This window comes from Natrix helvetica, assembly GCF_964273705.1.
Source record: "Natrix helvetica genome assembly, chromosome: 1".
NCBI classification, from domain to species: domain Eukaryota; kingdom Metazoa; phylum Chordata; class Lepidosauria; order Squamata; family Natricidae; genus Natrix; species Natrix helvetica.
The window spans coordinates 208877858-208890248 of NC_138548.1; the positions used below are offsets into that span (position 1 = coordinate 208877858).

General features: G+C 44.1%; 1 protein-coding gene across 5 annotated transcripts in view; it reads right to left on the bottom strand.

Annotated features, from left to right (window-relative positions):
• STAT6 (signal transducer and activator of transcription 6) overlaps positions 1–12391 on the bottom strand; it is a 93263-nt gene that overhangs the window by 47600 nt on the left and 33272 nt on the right. The gene's annotated exons all lie outside the window — the stretch shown is intronic.

Genomic DNA, 12391 nt, shown 5'->3' on the forward strand with positions numbered 1-12391 from the left:
TCAGAATCTGCTGAATACCACCTCTGGATCTCATTCAGGAGAGAAAGAAAACAGTAGAACAATCTAGCTAAGTTTGATACTGAGCAGGTAGGATGCAGTCAATAGGCTACAATTTGGCTGAAGCTTCCTAGCTTCTTCATCCCTAGCAGAATGAAGTCAATATTTACTGTAAAAGCAGAAGTGAAACCCTGTTATAAGATCTGGATCTTCTTTCAGGCCTTTGGCAAGGGTGAATGAAGGCTCTCTTAGATTACCCGAGTTTCTTTCTTTTTTGTTACTGTCTGGTTTGCCTCAACTTTGTCATCTCTTATTTTTTTAGTTTTGCTTCTTATTGTATGTTTAAAAATGAATGTACATGTGAGCTGCAAAGAATCATTGAGAGTCAGGTGACAAATTTAACAAGTAAATAAATAAGCAAATTATTGCCTTTGACAATTTAAAAAATCACTGTCCCACTTTATACTCTCATGGGTTCAATTTGGAGCTTTTCTCTTCCCGGAGTTTTCATGACTTAATTGAAAACCCACTTGATTTTCCCATAGTCAGTCCTAAATTGCTGTTGTTGGTTTACATTCTCAACACCTTTTCCCCAGAAAATTCCAGCTCCTACCATATGTAGAAATTTAGCACCCACCTCTCTCTTTGAAGAATGAAATATTTTGAGCAATATTAAAAAGGCAGAATATTATATTTCCCTAAATGAGAAATGGAGTAACATATTTTTTTTAGACGCAGGAAGCAGACTCACTCATAAAACCGCCCCCAGATGTTTTGTGCCCATTAAGAAAGACTGGACCAGCCTATCTACAAAACAAGATCTTCAGCTCCAGGATGATAGGATTATTCTTCAGGACATAGTAGGATTAACCCACTGCTATTTAACAATTTAGAAAGTTGTTTTGCCAGAGTTTCTAAGATTCCATTTTTTACCCTGAATCTTATCATTAAAGCATCTTATATAGAACCTTGCAAAGCATGATTCTGCCAATATAGTCTGGACACCAGGAGAGACTCTACTAATGTGTAAAGTGAAAGGAATCTAGGCTAGAAGTTAAAGGTATTTTGTAGTAGCTCCCACCAATGCTGCCCCTGGAGGCATCCTTAGTTTCAACCCTCCTTGTATTCCGAATGACTGAAAATAGTTTTTTTCCGTAGTAAACCTTTGGCTCATACTATAATTGTGGGCCACACTCTGATGTCACTGGGAGCCTGGGACCATTGAATTTTAATGAGGAGGGGGGAAACTGGGCATAAATTGCTTTTGTTTTTTGTGCATGGGCCAGAGTCTTAATCATTGAACATCTTCTGTCATATCTGTTTATCTTATTGTTAGGATTTATGTACCACACTACTAGTTTTCAAACCAAACAGCTAGGTTCAACATAAATGCCAAGAAAATTGGACTATGGCTTAACATGTGGAACTGAATCACTGAATGTCAAGCGCTGAACTGCAGCCAATTTGTTTTTTATCTTTGGGGCATTTTAGAGAAGGGAAATGCTCTTTCTCCACCCACCGTGAGTTGGCAGAAAGCTATACTGCTAATTTCTACCCTATCTCTCATCATTCCCATTTGCTGGCAGCCACCTTGTAAGGCAGAGGTTCTAAAACCAGGGGTTTGGATGCAACAACTGGAGGAACATCACAATAAATAAATTAAAAAGCCTGATCAGATTTGCAGGCAAAGCAGAAACAGTGCCCTGTGCTTTGTTTTCCATTTTGCCTACATGACCCTGCAAGAAATTATAGTCCCGTAATATTTGAGACCCCTGTTGATAATCGGATTATGCTTTAATCATTCAAAATACATGGTAGTTTTATTTCACACACAGCCCTATCTCCAGTGAAATCCTTAGTTTTATCCTTTTAGGGAGTTGAGTCCTGCAAAGTTTGAGAACTGTACTCAAAGGCAGTAGGTGACAAAAATGTTGAGGCTGTCCTTGGATGATGTTAAAGGAAGGGGGAAGTACTACTATGCTACTAATATAATAGATTGTTTTATATGCTCCTGGGTTAGAATTAGAACACTCTTTATTAACCAAGTGTGATTGAACACACAAGAAATTTGTCTCCGGTGCATAAGTTCTCAGTGTACATACAAGCAACAAATTGATAAATCATATATCATAAGATACAACCAATAAAGTGATAGTCATAAGATACCAATTGGAGTAGGTAATAGGAAAGGGGAGAAGGATGATAGTAATACAGTCCTACTACACCATTAGCTATCCTCAGGCATAAGACAGTGCTGTGGGAATTACACTAAGAACTCGATATATTGAACAAATTGAGATACCTTGTAAGGGTGATGCTTTTATCACTGTATTTTCTTTTATCTATTTTTATCCCAGAATCCGATCGTGTATTTTATTTATTTATTTATTTATTTATTTATTATTTATTTATTTATTTATTTATTATTTATTTATTTATTTATTTATTTATTTATTTTTATTGATCCGGTTGTAAGACTAATCAATTAATAAACTATCACTATTACTATATAATGCCATTATAGGTGAAAATGGCTAAAAGAATGTCTCATTCCCAAGCTGGGAATGTGAAAGTCAGGACACACAGGAAAAAATGTTGACCCAGACAGTGAGGAAATGCAGAAAAGGAAAAGCTCTGTGTATCTAACTGCTTGTAAGGAAGCAGAGACATCAGGCAGAAGTACACAGGGAATTCAAGAGTTATCCAATACTCTCAGTTGTATGTGCAAATTTGGCTTGTTGCATCCTCTTATTTTCATCTTAATCTCTTCTGCTTCAGCTCACCTCCACAATGCATCTCATTTTGTGGGCGTATACCGAATCCCCTACACTAAATGTCCGAATCTTGCTTGTGGAGTCTGGGGGCGATGAGGCAGAATAATTGGGGTGTAGCCGGTCTAAGTGCAACCTTAGCTGGCGACCCATGAGAAGCTTGGGGGGGCTTCTCCCTGTAGTGGCACTGGGTGTAATGTGCTGAATTAGCAAATAGTGGTCAACCCGTGTTTGCCAATCACCTGGGCACATCCTAGAGAAGGCCTCTTTTGCAGTTCTCACCATTCTCTCCGCCTGACCATTGGAGGCCGGATGGAATGGCACGACCAAGGCATGCCTGATTCTCTGAGCTGCTAGGAAGGTCTCAAATTGCATGGCCATGAATTGGGGCCCATTGTCAGAGATCAAGACGTTGGGCAGGCCGTGTATGGAGAAAAGTCTCTGTAGCACCTTGATGACTGCTTCTGCCATAGTGGAGGTCATCAGGACTACCTCTAACTATTTCGAGTAGGTATCCACAACTATGAGAAATGTCTGATCGTGAACTGGGCCAGCAAAGTCAATGTGCACCCTAGACCCGTGATGGCAAACCTATGGCACGCGTGCCACAGGCGGCACATGGAGCCATTTCTGAGGGCACGCGAGGCATTGCCCTGTCAGCTCCAGTGCGCATGCGCCCGCTGGCCAGCTGATTTTCAATAGTGCTTTTTTTAAAAATCTCCGGAGGATTCCCTGAAGCCTCCAAAGGGCAAAAAACAGCCCAATGCAAACCAGAAATGAGAAGAGAGCTGCTGGAACGGGGGAAAGACAAGCGGCAAGAAAAGAGGCTTCTTTCACTTGTGCTGGCTGCTCTGTTCCCCCCTCCCCCCTGCTACTAAAAAGGATCCTGCCCGATCGCTGGAATCCAAAGGGAAATGAGGAGAGTTGCCAGCAGGGGGGAGGGGGAGAAGACAAGCGGCAAGAAAAGAGGCTTCTTTCGCTCGTGCTGGCTGCTCTTTTTTCCCCCTCCCTCCCCTGCTACTAAAAAGGATCCTGCCCCATCGCTGGAATCCACAGGGAAATGAGGAGAGCTACCAGCAGGGGGGAAAGACAAGCGGCAAGGAAAGAAGAAAAGAGGCTTCTTTCACTCAACGTGGCTGCTCTGTTGCCCTTTTCTCCATTTCAGTGCTACGGCATCAAGGTTGCCCCACCCACCATCGCCCAGGTCCTCGCTTCTCCCAACATTTCTTTGCCTACCTGATTTGCCATCGTGTGCAGAGAAACAAAGTTTGTGGGACTAACTTAACCTTCAATCAATTACAACTTGGGGGGGGAGAGATCTCGCAAAGTTGGAATTGATTGATTGAAAGGGGTTTTTTTTAGTCCCACAAACTTTGTTTTCCTGTCCAAAACGGCAAGAAACACGATGGAAAAATGCTACGGAGGGGAAATTAAATAGGCAAAGAAATGCTTGGGAGAAGCGAGGACCTGGGCGATGGGGGGTGGGGCAGGCTCCATGGAGTGGTGCTGAAATGGAGAAAAGGGCAACAGAGCAGCCACCTTGAGGGGAAAAAAGCTGCTTTTCCTTATTTCCTTGCCGCTTTTCTTTCCCCTGTGCCAGTAGCTCCCTTCCTCATCTGTCTATTGACTGTAGTGCCCAGGATCCTCTTTAATAGAAGGGGAGAATTTAGCAACTGGACGCACACCTGCCATTGTAAAAAGGGCCCAATCTTTACACAGGAGAATGATAAGGGAAGGTTTTTTGACACAGGAGCACACTTGAGCATCCCCCCACCCCCACCCCAATCTCTGCCCGTTAGTGGCAGAGCAACTTCTCCCCTCACTGGGTGTTATCCAAGGGGAAGCAGCCAGAGCAGGGAGTGCCGAGGAAGCCTTGTGCAAAAATGCACGGTCCACACAGGTGAGGGGGGACATTAAGTTATGTGGGTGGGCACTCGAGTTCGTGTGATAGCGCGCACGTATGTGCTTTTGGCACCCGAAGCGAAAAAGGTTCGCCATCACTGCCCTAGACCATGGTACTTGAGGTAGCTCCCACTCCTTAGCAGGCACCTCTGGGGGAGCTGGTCTGGACTCCTGGCAAGGTGTGCAGGTAGCCACCCATTCTTCGATCTCCCTGTCCATGTTAGGCCATCACACGTAACTCCTAGCCAAAGACTTCATCCTGACAATTCCAGGATGTCCTTGTGTAAAGCCTCTAATAGCCACCCATTCTTTGATCTCCCTGTCCATGTTAGGACACCACACGTAACTCCTAGCCAAAGACTTCATCCTGATAATTCCCGGATGCCCTTGTGTAAAGCCTCTAATACCGCAATGCGCAGTTTGGGTGGAACAACGACCTGATCCCCCCACAGTAAACAGCCATTAACAACTGATAACTCATCATGTTTGGTAAAATACATTTTGAAATCAACCCCAACAGGCCCCTTGGGCCAACCCCTCCACACTCAGTTTAAAATTTGCTTGATGGTGGAGTCCTTTGCAGAGTGATGGGCAATGTCACTGGACGAGACAGGCCCAGTCTCAAGGCAGTCAATGAGGAGGACTGGCATCTCGGGGATAGGGTCAGTGAGACGTTCTGGCAGCGGGCAGCGGCTTAATGTGTTGGTGTGCCCCAAAGTGGAACCTGGTCGGTGGATGAGGCAGTAGGAGTAGGCAGCTAAGAAGATGGTCCACCTGGTCATGCGAGGTGATAATGACACTGGAGTAGGTCAGTCCCCAGCCAGTAAGCCCAACAACGGCTTGTGGTCCGTAACCAGTCCCGGCCATATACATACTCATGGAACCTCTTTACTCCGGCCGCTGCAGCCAAAGCCTCGTGGTCCAGCTGGCTGTAGTTCCACTCTGTGGCGGACAAGGTCCTGGAGTAAAATGAAATAGGGGCTTCGGTTCCATTGGGCATGCGGTGGCTGAGGACGGTGCCGACGCCAAACGGGAAAGTGTTGCAGGTCATCACCAACGGCAGGGTCTGGCTGTATTGTACTAGAAAGGAGTCTGCTGACAGGAGTCATTTTACCGCGGCAAATGCAGCAGCCTTGGCTCTGCCCCAGGACTTCGCGTTCTTAGCCAGGAGATGGTGTAAGGGCTCAGCAACGATTTGAGAAAGATGCTGCAGAAATTAAGGAGCCCGAGGAACACCTGCAGCTCAGTTTGATTGCGAGGTGTGGGGGCGTCCTGAACAGCTTTAATTTTTTGTGTGGTCGACTCCTGGAATTCCCTGCAAAAGCCGTTCCATGACGCTTTGGAACAGTCCAGGGGCGATACTAATGCCAAATTGCAGGTGGTGACATTTGAATGCAACCCTGTGCGTCACAATGGTTTGGGCCTCCGCTGTAGCGTCATCTACAGGCAATTGTTAGTATGCCTGTGCCATGTCCAATTTTGCGAAAAATTTCCGGGGCCTAGTGAATGAAGTAGGTGCTGTACAATGGGTACAGGGTCGCCGCTTTGTTGTAGCATTTTATTTATTGTGCACTTTAGTCCGCGCAGATGCAGACAGACCCATCAGATTTGACAGGTGTCACTATAGGGGTCTCCCAGCGTGCGTGATTGACCGGCTCTAGGATTCCCTGGCCTACGAGCTTGTCAATTTCCTTGTGAATTTTGGGGCGGAGAGAAAAAAGTACTCTCCTGGGTTTTAGCCTTATTGGGGCTATGTTGGGGCCCAAACTAAAGGAAATTGGAGTCCCCACATACCTACCCAGACCAGTGCCGAAGACGTCCTCGAACTCCTTAAAGATGGCTTCAGCACCATCGTCTTTCAAGGATACCGGTCACTTCTAGGCCTTGGGCTTGGAACCAATCTAGCCCTAGGAGGCTTAGCAGATTGCCACTGACCACTGTCAGTGGGAGTTTCCCACTGAACTGCTTGAACTTCACCTGGAAAGTGCCTTAGCCCACAATGGGGACCCGGGTTCCCTGGTAATCGCGTAGGCGGATGTCAGGGGTGCGAAAATGCTGCTTCTTTAGGCTAGGGATAGCCTGCTTTAGGGTAGACCACAGCATGATGATCAGTGATGACCCGGTGTCGATCTCCATCTCACATGGAGAGTCCTCGATGAGGAATGTGACCTTCAGCTTTTTTGGCCGGCTGGTGCGGACTTGGCTGATTGACGTGTGGTGGGTGACTCTATTGTCGCCATCTAAGCGCTGTGGTGGCTTCTGCCAGGCCCCTTAGTTGGGCCTCTGTTGGCGGTTTGGTGCACTTCTAGGCTGCCAGGCAGTGGCAGGGAACTCGCTCCGGCACACCTTGGCAATGTGCCCCTTTCGCTCACAGCGCTGGCAGGTTGAGTTGCAGAAACGGCAAGCCGACCTGGCATAGTCTCCTCTGCAGCTAACGCAAGGCGGGAGGCACGGTTTGAATATGTGCGCCGGCAGGGCACGGCTACTATGCATGCCAGCTGTCATGTTTCTCACTTTCTGAGCTCTCGGGCTCTGCAGCCTTGCGATGTATGCATGTACTCTTTTGCATGTCTTGTGGAACGCTTTGGCACTGCAGAGTCTCGGTAGATTTGACGGCTGAGTCGGACGCCCTGGCCTCGTCCAAGGTGATCTGTAGAGTGAGATTAGATTTAGCGAGTAGCCCCCTCTGTAAGGTAATGTCCTGTACGCCGCAAATTATGCGGTCCAGAATCAGCTTGTCCAGGTCTCAGAATTCGCAGTATGCTGCGGCCCTGCGAAGTGCCACAACATACTCATTAATCGATTCGCCCTCTTTCTGGTTCCTGATGTTAAACTCATGCCAGCAAACGTTCTTGGATGGCTTGGGAGCATAGTGGGTTCTTAGCGTCTGCTGAAGCATGGACCAGGCGACTGATTGCAACGGTGTCGGCTCAGAGAGGTCTTTCGCCATCTCAAATACTTCCCAGCCACAGTATCTGAGGAACATGTTCTTCTTGCGGCCTTCAGAAAGGCCTGTGAGGTCGTTTGCCTCGAGGAAGCAATCAAATCGTAGCATGTGCATGTCCTAGTGTTCGGTGACTGGGTCATACAGAGTTGGTGGGGCGTGCATGGCCATTTTGTGTTCTGAGAGCGTTTTGGAATCTGCCGCTCAAAAATGGCTGCTCAAAACCGCGCTGAGCTCCGGGCTGGATGTACTTGCTGGATTGCTACGCTCTTTTTGGTTCGCCTAGTTGTCTTCCAATCCCACCTTCGTCGCCAGTGTTATATTGGGTAATGGATAGGCACACAGTAACAACAGCTCTTTATTAAGTACAAGTGAGAACAATCCAGCACAGGTTGAGTCTGACAGCAGCCCTTTTATAGGGAGCTGTCAGACCCTTCGACCAATAGGATTAAACCTCTGTTCCCGCCGGAACAGAGGACCTTGGTGGAAACCACTGTAGTTAGAACAAGTATCTAACAGGTATGACTTACAGCAGTTCATTTAGTGAGCGTTCAAAGTTACAACAGCTCTGAAAAAAGTGACTTACAACCACTTTTCACCCTTATTACTGTTGCAGCATCCCCATGGCCACATGATCAAAATTTGACTGTTTGGCAACGGACTCATATTTACGACAGTTGCTGTGTCCTGGGATCATGTGATCCCCTCTTGCGACCTTCTGACAAGGTAAGTCAATAGGGAAGCCAGATTCACTTCATAACCGTTTTACTAACTTAACAACTGCAGTGATTCACTTAACAACTGTGGCAAGAAAGGTCGAAAAATTCACTTAAAAGTTTCACTTGGCAACAGAACCTTTGTCGCTGAATTATGGTTGTAAGTCAAGGACTTACAAACTGTAAGTCACTTCATTTTTTACACCTGGCATGGAGAAAGTGTTAGTGGCATTACTGGTTTCCAATGTTGTCAGCAACCGGGGAGCCAGGATCTTTAAAAAAAGATCCAAAAAAGATTGCAAGTGTCCTTAAAATAAAACTTGTCCATTTTGTTTCTATTGTGCATCTGTCTCTTAAATCTGAGTTCAGTTCAAACTAAAAAGCATTCAGTCTGAAGCTCTAAAAATTCATGATAGAGCTCCTGAAGTTTAACCATTCCTCTTCAAGTATTCATAAGAAAAACATTGTTCTTTCTCTATTTTTGTCTTTTCTAGTCTAGGGAACATGACATAATTGTACAAGTAGAAAATGATGCTGCCAAGTTGTAATACAAATGTTTAACAAATCTGTAGTGACAAAATGAGATATAGATAGAATAGGAATAATTGCCCAACCTTGCATTGTACCTTCTGAGGAAAAGGATTTTCATGCTGTCCCATAGCAAAGTCTGATAACCGCCGATAGCTCCCAACTAGCCATGTAGAGCTTGGAGAATGGAGGTATTTAGTTAAATTTCTAGCCACTAAATATTACTGGTGACAAATAGCCTTCAATTGCTTGTATATGAACTGCAGAAATGATTAAAAATTCATGGTAATGAAATTCTTATTATGGAACTACTCTAAGGTTTGTCAGATCTGTAATCCTGCAATATTTCCCCATCTCTTCTCTCATTTTGTTTATTATAACAGTAGTGAAAATACATTAAGGGGGGGGGGAACAGAACAGCTGCCTAATGCCCTTTTACTAGTATGAAGCCATCTGGCTTGAATCTTGATAGAGGAAAGACAAACAAGAAGTCAGAGTTTGCACCGAGGCACCAATAAAATATTGCTCACTCAGTTTTGAATTGCTGGGCTGTAAAAAAATTCAGAGTTTCCCCATGTGCTTTTGATTACATCAGGGAAATAAGGAAGCAAGCAAGACTTGTTTATCTCTTGCTTGTTTTCCTTTTGCCACAACTGAAAAAAGATTGGGAAGAAAAGCTGCAGCAGCCTTCCCAAGTTTCCTCAGCTCTCTGTTCTTATTTGAGCAACTTATTAAGCAAATCATCAGGTTGTACTGGCTCTTTTCCGCCTTGTTTACACTGATCGTGTTAACTTTGGTCTTCTGCAGACTATTTTTTTTTAGCTCTAACTTTCTGGATTTACCTTCCTTGCCACAGAAAGTCGAAAATGAGGAAGATGTAAGAGCTGAAAATAGCATGCAACACCCAAAGAAAAAGCCACGTCAATAAGCTGTGTTTTGTTTACTGTGCAGCTCAGAGTCCACCAAAGCCTAGGCAACAACTAGCAATGATAACAATAACTTGTTAGGTTCGTACGGTGACCAAATCATAAAGACTTAAATTGGCATACACGTCATAGGAAATACCAATATATTGAGGAAATATCATAAATTGTCTGGGTTTCTGGTTGATTTCAAAAGCCAATCTTTTAAAGCTTTTGAGAATATATGGGTTGGGGCCAAACATACCTTAGGTGGAATGGTATTCCGGAAAACGAGAGTGGTGACAGAGAAGATACATCTCCAAGATTCTACAAGATGGCACCATTTAGTCAGTAGGACTGGGCAACATTTCCCTGCCTGATCTCATAGCATGGGCAGAGACAGTAGGAGAAGACACTCTCCTAAAAACAGCCGCAAGCTATTGGGGCTATCACAAGATTCTTGTTTTTACTAGCGCATTTGATGGAATGTTGCTGGCAAAAAAATCATTCTTGAGAGCAAGTCCAAAGACAATTTTCACACAGTGGTAAGAGACGGTTGGCTACATTATCAGCTGCTGAAGTCCCACCTATTGCACTAAATCATAAACCACATTTTACAAAGTGCATGTCAAACTGGGTGTTTTGACACCATTCCCATTACCAAATGCATATTTTCAATTTAATAATGTTCCCTGCAGTATTATAAGAATCTTCACTTCCCAACCGAATTCCTACCCAACTCACAAGCCAGGACAAATCAGTTGCTTCTGTTGCCTTTTTATTTTCAACCCAACAGAATGTTAGGGAAAAACAACCAAGAGAGATAAACAGATTCTGGTATACGTGTGTCTATCCTTCTGCCCATCAGCAGGATAATTCTCCAAAAACATAAACAGAATGGGACCAAATTTGGTATGGAACAAGAAGCAAGCAAAAGAAAGACTATGTTGAAAATGGGATGGGTCCAACTGCGGACTGAGGAGAAAAAAATCAGGAGGGAAAAACATCCCCCAATGCATTCCTGTGGGAGAGGCAGATAGGCAGGGGCTTGGAGTACTACTGACTGCTCAATTATTAAAATCCCCTCCCAGTAGCAGGATGGAGATGTTATTAAGATGATGGCAAACTTTCAAGAAGTCTCATGCTGCACTGCTGCAGTCCTTTCTGTGCTTCCAAAATTCCAGAAGCCATGTTGTGCATTCTTTCCTAATTTGTACGCAACTTGTTTTCTGCTTCTCAAATGTGCAGATGACAAAAAATGGGAGATTTAGCCAAGATCCGGGAAGACAGAACACAAATAAGTCTCACCTGGGCAGGTTAGAAGACTGGCTGAGAGAAGCAAGATGTCCTTCAACAGGGTGCAATGTAAGGTATCATATTGTAAGGTATCATATCAAGATGTTGGATAGCTATTTGTCTGAAACGTTATAGGGTTTCCTGCCTAGGCAGGGGGTTGGACTAGAAGACCTCCAAGGTCCCTTCCAACTCTACTATTGTATTGTATTGTATTGTATTGTATTGTATTTAGAAAAGAAAAATCCAAGCCGCGCATATAAAATGTCATGTCTTGGAAGCAATATCTTGGAGAAGGAACTAGGTGCGGTCACTAACAGCAAGCCAAACATGAGCCAGTATTATGAGACAGTTGTTAGAAGAGCTAATGCAATTTTGGACTGGGGTTATAAGCACTTTAAAACACATGTAGAGTTCTTATTCCCCTCTATTCTGCACTGGTGGTACCTGGAGTACCGTTTGTGATTCTGGGCATAGTTTACAAATGGAGAGTTAGAGCAGGCTCGGAGAATAAAAACATTGGAGAAATGCCATGTCAGATAGACTGAAGGAACTGGAGATGTTCAGTGTTTGAGAAAATAAGACTGAAGGAATATTGGTTAGTCAGAAATTATTTTCCACTGGTACAGAAACTAGGACCACAAATATCGGGTATAATGTATAGTTACCTACTAAGTTACTTAGATTTTGCTTAAAAATAAGGAACAACTTCCTGACAATTAGAACTGTACAATTCTAGAACAATTTACCAATATGGGTTAAAAGTGGGTGGTTCTTAACAGGAGGAGGGGATTACAAGCATAATTTGGGCATATTCTTGAATAATGGAGCTATTTGTAATTGCTTGTAGGAGATTTGAGCCTCTAGTTTGAGACTGGGCTGCAATAGCTTGTCTAAAACAAAAGCAGGGTGCATTTGATTTAAATCAAGTCGATTTAAATCACTAGTAAAAAGGCTTGATTTATATCAACTTGATTTAAATCATAATTTTTAAAGAGAAACTATCATCTCTGTCCCACAGCTGCTCCTCCTCTGACCTACTAATGAGTGACCGATAGTCCCGTTCACTTTAATGGGATGGCTGGTGATGCAGCAGTGACACAGCAAAGTGAGGGATGTGGCGGTCAGGTGAGTGGATGACCGCTAACAGGCGCCGCTATGATGGATCTGAAATGACAGGTGCTCTTTAAATGTAAAAAATCATTACTGCCGGTAGTTAGAATCTTTAATATTATTATTCGTAAACAAAATGAAGTTTTCTATTTAGCTTGCAGAGCTTGGATTCATTGAATGAGTTCACCAAAAATGTAAATATTGCAGAATATACAGCCTCGTGCT